The sequence below is a fragment of the Euprymna scolopes genome, chromosome 2 (genome assembly GCF_053919585.1).
Source record: "Euprymna scolopes isolate OS-2025 chromosome 2, ASM5391958v1, whole genome shotgun sequence".
Lineage (NCBI taxonomy): Eukaryota > Metazoa > Mollusca > Cephalopoda > Sepiida > Sepiolidae > Euprymna > Euprymna scolopes.
Genome location: NC_136483.1, coordinates 52,292,811 through 52,298,975, shown reverse-complemented (window position 1 = coordinate 52,298,975; position 6,165 = coordinate 52,292,811). Strand labels below are relative to the sequence as shown.

The 6,165-nt window shown below is 30.4% G+C and overlaps 1 pseudogene; it reads right to left on the bottom strand.

Annotated features, from left to right (window-relative positions):
• Positions 1-5,138: 5,138 nt before the first annotated feature.
• On the bottom strand, positions 5,139-5,252 carry LOC145243462 (U2 spliceosomal RNA; annotated as a pseudogene).
• Between the last annotated feature and the right edge of the window lie 913 nt (positions 5,253-6,165).

Below are 6,165 nucleotides of genomic sequence, written 5' to 3'. Positions count from 1 at the left end.
ACCCCTACACTGTAGAGATCTTTAGATGTTGTAAAGCCTTCTACTACAATAGCTTTTTCCCTCGGACTGCTGCACTTTGGAATTCCTTTCCCCTGACATGCAGAAATTAAAGTGTGAACCGACATATCGCTGGCACACTCCATAAATAGTATCCCAGCAAATCTTGTCCCAAATAGTAGCCTCTCACGACTAAGTGGCCTTGTGCCTTGTTTGGGGTGAAATGTCAATGAACAAAATGTAAACAACCTGAAATGTAGATATTAAAAATGAATAATAAAACAAAACAAAAAAATTCTTCCAACTTAAAAGTGAGGGGTATATTTGCATAAAAAATTAATCTAAAACTTATCATGCGTTTTGGATCACCAGGTGGTATTGATCACTTATTTTCCGACTGACTACGCTTCTGCACTTATTTGAAATCCGTAACAGAAAATGAATGAACATAAGAGAAAAGAATGAAAGATAAAATAAACATAAAAGAAAATGAAATAAAACATATAAAAAACAAAACAAGGCAGAAAATACATAATCGCGACAAGAAAAAATACGAAAAGAAATACAAACACAAATTAATTAAACAAAAAGAAGAGAAAAACAAACAAAATAATGAAAAATAAACATGAAAACATAAAAAAATAAGATAAAATGAATGAGAGCAAAAAAAAGTAAATAAACGAAAAATGCATAAAAAAATAAAGAAATAAAAACAGCAAAGCAAAGAATAAAAAGATGGATGAAAAATCAGAAATAAAAATGAATGTAAAATAAAAACAGAAAAAGAATTAAAAAAATAAAAAGTATATTAACATCAAATTATTAATTAAAAAAGAAATTAAAAAATCAGAAAATACATTAAAAAAGAAAAAGAATAAACAAATCATAAATAAATTAAACAACATAAAAAGAATTAAAAAGAAAAAGAATTACACAACAGAAAAAAGTGTTAAACAGAAAGAGTTATACCACAAAAATAAAAATATAGAATGCAACAACAAAAAAAGAATGAAATAATTTAGAGAAAGGATAAAAACTCAGAAAAGGAATTTTAAAAATCAGAAACAAATTTTTTAATCAGAAAAAGAATTTTAAAAATCAGGAAAACAATAAAAAAAAATCAGGAAAAGAATTTAAAAATAAGAAAAATACAAAAAATAAGAAAAAATAACTAAAAAAAGAATTAAACACAATAGAAAAAATAATTAAAAAGTTCAACTGAAAATAAATGATGAAAATATAAAAAATAATAAAATAACAATAAAAATATTTCTAACAAATAATTTCTTTTTAACAATGATGATTGATTGAAATAAATTGCTTTGCTTTTTCTCCCTCATTTTGATTTCATTCTTCCTTCTTTTTGTTTTTAACCGTGCAACTGTTTCTGATTAACCATTTCTGAAAGAAAGTCTTCGTGTGGCAGGTATTCAAGCAGAAGAAATTCCTCTTCGATTTTGGCAGATTGTCATCCTTTTTAAAGGCCGTACAATATATATTAATGAGACAATGCTAACCTTAGATCATTAATGTAAGAGATTCTCCCGGAAAGAAAAGGGGAAAGAAAGCGAGAGCCAAAGAACTAGAAGAATAAAGATCGAGAGCGAGTGGGTGGGGGGAGATGATAAAACGAGAGAGAGAGAGAGAGATTTATTAAATGAGATTAAAAAAGAGAAAGAAGCAGAAACCCTTGAAAAATGTAAAGAGGGTAAAAACTGCATAACACATGCAGCAGCAGCAGCAATAATAATAATAACTAGCAGGACCTGTGGAAATTCCACAGCAGCATTTTTCATATGTAATATATTGTTGCTGGGCATTCTGTGAGCGTTCTGTTCAGCATGAAAGAAGGCACAATCATATTATTCTAGTTTTTTTATCAAAACTGTGTTGCCTCCTTACTAAAATAATAACTTTGATATATTTCCTGGGCTGATTATTTCATTACAAACACAACGGTCAATTAACTCACATTTTATCATTTTTCATAATTCTTGAATATGTTACTATGTTCAACAATAATTTTTCATAATTTCACCCCACATTATGTACTAAAATATTAAATTTGATATATTGTATCGGCTGATTATTTCATAAAAAACACAACTATGAATTAACTCATATTTCATAATTTTTAATAATTATTGGATATGGTACTAATTTTGACAATAATGTTACATCATTTAAACTCACCATATCGCACACCTTACTAAAATAATAACTTTCATATATTGTCTAGGCTGATTATTTCATTACAAACACACACATCAATCAACTCACATTTCATCATTTTTCGTAATTCTTGGATATGTTACTAATTTCGACAATATTTTTTTTTATAATTTAAACCAACGTTGTCGCCGAACCTTACTAAAATAATAACTTTGATACATTTGCTGGGCTGATTATTTCATTACAAACACACTAATCAATTAACCTCCAGTTCATCATTTTTCATAATTTTTGGATATGTTACTAATTTCGACAATCATTTTTCATAATTTATACCCACATTATCGCCCCCTCCTTAATAAAATAATGACTTTGAAATATTGTTTGGGCTTATTATTTTATTACAAACACACTAATGCATGAAATCAAATTTAATCATTTTTCATAATTCTTGGATATGTTACTTATTTCGACAATCATTTTTCGTAATTTTAACCCACATTTTCGCCCTTTCCTCTTTACTAAATAATAACTTTGATATATTGTCTAGGCTGATTATTTCCTTACAAACACACCAATCAATTAACTAATATTTCATCATTTTTTCGTAATTCTTGGATATGTTACTAATTTAGACAACAATTTTTCATAATTTAAGCCCTCCTTATCTCCTTCCCCTTTACTTATATAATAACTTTAATATATTGTCTAGGCTGATTATTTTATTATAAACACACCAATCAATTAAATCACATTTCGTCATTTTTCGTAATTCTTGGATATGTTACTAATTTCGATAATAATTTTTATAAACCATCCTCATCGCTCTCTCTTACTAAAAAAATACTTTGGACTGATTATTTCATAAAAAACACAACTATAAATTAACTCACACTTCATTTTTCTTAATTCTTGGATATGTTACTTATTTCGACAATTATTTTAAATATTTTTAACTCACATTATCATCCTCCCACTACTAAATTAATAACTTCGATATATTATCTGGGATGATTACTTCATTCCAAACACACCAATCAATTAACTCACATTTCGTCATTTTTCATAATTCTTGGATATGTTATTAATGTCGACAATCATATTTCATCATTTTAACCCACATCATTGCCCCACTTACTAAAATAATAACTTTGATATATTGCCTGGTCTGATTATCTCATTGCAAACACACTAATGCATTAAATAACATATCATTTTTCATAATTCTTGGATATGTTACTAATTTCGACAATTATTTTTCATAATTTAAACCATCCTTATCGCCCTCTCTTACTAACATAATTACTTTGATATATTTCCTGGGCTGATTATTTTATTATAAACACATAATCGATTAACTCACATTTAATCTTTGTTCATAATCCTGGATATCTTACTAATTTCGACAATAATTTTTATAATTAAAAACCCACATTAAACCTCTCTTTTCTACTTATATAATATATTTGATATACTTTCTGGGCTTATTATATCATTACAAACACACCAATCAAGTAACTCACATTTAATCATTTTTCATAATTATTGGATATGTTACTAATTTCGACAATAATTTTTATAACTTTGACCCACTATGTCACTCTCCCTTACTTAAATAATAACTTTGATATATTGCCTGGGCTGATTATTTCATTACAAACAAATGAATCAATTCTGGGCATTCTCATAGTATATATGTTTAACCTATCTTATCCAATCCCGGGTGACGCCGCATATTCTGCTAATATATATATTGTTCACCTATCTCATTCGATCCCGGGCGACGCTGGGTATTTTGCTACTATATGTTTTCCATCTATCTCATTTAATACTGGGCAACGCTTTCTGATAGTATATATTTGCACATCTCATTCAATCCCGGGACTGACTTCATGTCCGCCACCCCACTGTTGAAAATATACATTGAATAAAGTAATGTTTTAATCGTAAACTGTTTCAACCATTTCCAGGACTGACTTTATATCCCAAACCCACTGCTTAAAATATACATGAAATAATGTAATGTCTAAATAGTAAACTGTTTCAGCCATTTCTGGAACTGACTTATAATCCCCACCCCACTGTTGAAAATATACATGAAATAAAGTAATGTATAAATCGTAAACTTTTTCAGCCATTTCCAGGACCGACTTCGTATCTCCCATCCTACTGTTAAAAATATACATTAAATAAAGTAATGTCCAAAACGTAAATGGTTGCAACCATTTCCTGAACCGACTTCATATTTCCTGCCCCAATGTTAAAAATATACATTAAATAAAGTAATGTGTAATGCGTAAACAGTTTCACCCATTTTCGGGACTGATTGAATATCCCTCACCCCACTGTTAAAAATATACATGAAATAAAGTAATATTTAAATCATAAACGGTTTGAGTAATTTCCGGGACTGACTTCATATCCCATAACCCACTGCTTAAAATATACTTGAAATAAAGTAATGTTTAAATCATAAACTGTTTCAGCAGCTTTTCAAAAGTAATACATAAAAACATTAACATGGTTAGAGATTAGGTAACCATTGCTTCAACATGAATTTCTGAGTGTAGTATCAGTTCAGCATTCCAGTGACTTAAATCTCCCCCTTTCTTGGTCTTGGTTAATGGAGGAGATATCCTTCATTACTGATACAATTTTTATTTTTGTTATTGACCAGAGTGCCGCTTTTGGGGAGCTGGTTTCCCCCTAAATTTTTAACCGACCTCATGTCCAATTCCGTCCTTGTGGGGAGCCAAGTAAACAAAAATAAAATCAGAACAGACATTTTCTAGGGCATTTTATAATTAATCAGAAGTGACATTTCAAGGGCATTTTGTAATTAAATCAGAAATAACTTTTTCCAGTTACTTTTTTAATATTAAAACTTTGTTACATTAAACATAGTACCTATTCATAATGCTTTCCCACGGGACGGATTTAGATACCAGGGTCGTTTTTTAACGTGGAGAAAAAATTGTCTTAGTCGTAAAGGATTTCTCTTCCACTGAGAGAGAAGAAATTGAAATGTAACATCTGAAGACAGATACTACACTTCGATCTTAGCCAAAAGGCCAAGAAAGAAAATCATTGTTATTAGCTTTGCCTCAACAGCGATACCAATTCTTTTATATATATATATATATATATATATATATATATATATATATATTTTTTTTTTTTACAAAGGCATCACCACATTATCAAGGCCAAGAGGCCACTCAAGGATAAGGGTTAAAGAGTGTACAGTAGAAATTGGTCAATATAGTAATCATTAGTAATGAAAATTTGGTAAATTTGATAACTTATATGGAACGGCTCATCAAGAACTTATTTACTTTAGACTTGAACACAACCATATTGTAGTCAGCCGGAAAGCAGGAAAACGGAAGACAATTCCACAGGCGTGCAGTTCTAAGAAAGAAGCTTTGTTCATGGAATCTATGTTTAGGTTTAGGCACAGATAAAGAGTGGGGGAAATTATTGATAGTGTTTACAGCTAGACGAGTATTTCTTGTGAAAGTTTGGCGAGGGGGGACCATAGATTGAAGCTCAGTTGAACACTTTCCATGAAAATAACGATACATCAGAGACAAACTCGCAACATCTCTTCTGTGAGATAGAGGTTGCAAGGAGGAGAAAAGGACATCTCCTACGAGGCTACGAACTCTATTTTGAACTTTATCAAGGCAGGACAAGTCCTTTCTAGCAGCTCCTGCCCAGATGTGGCAACAGTATTCCATCCTTGGACGTACCTGGCTCTTATATAGATAGAGAATAGCATCAGCAGTGAGATATCTACCGGATCGATAGAAAGATCCCACCATTTTTCCAGCGGCCTTGGCAACAGATTTGATATACGTGTTCCATTTAAGATCAGGAGTAATGGTCAAGCCAAGAAGCTTGTCAAAACTTGAGCCTCCTGAAGACGAGAGCCATTCATTTCAATTGATGACAGATGTGGATTAGAATGTTGATGATGTAAAGAGAGAAGCTTGG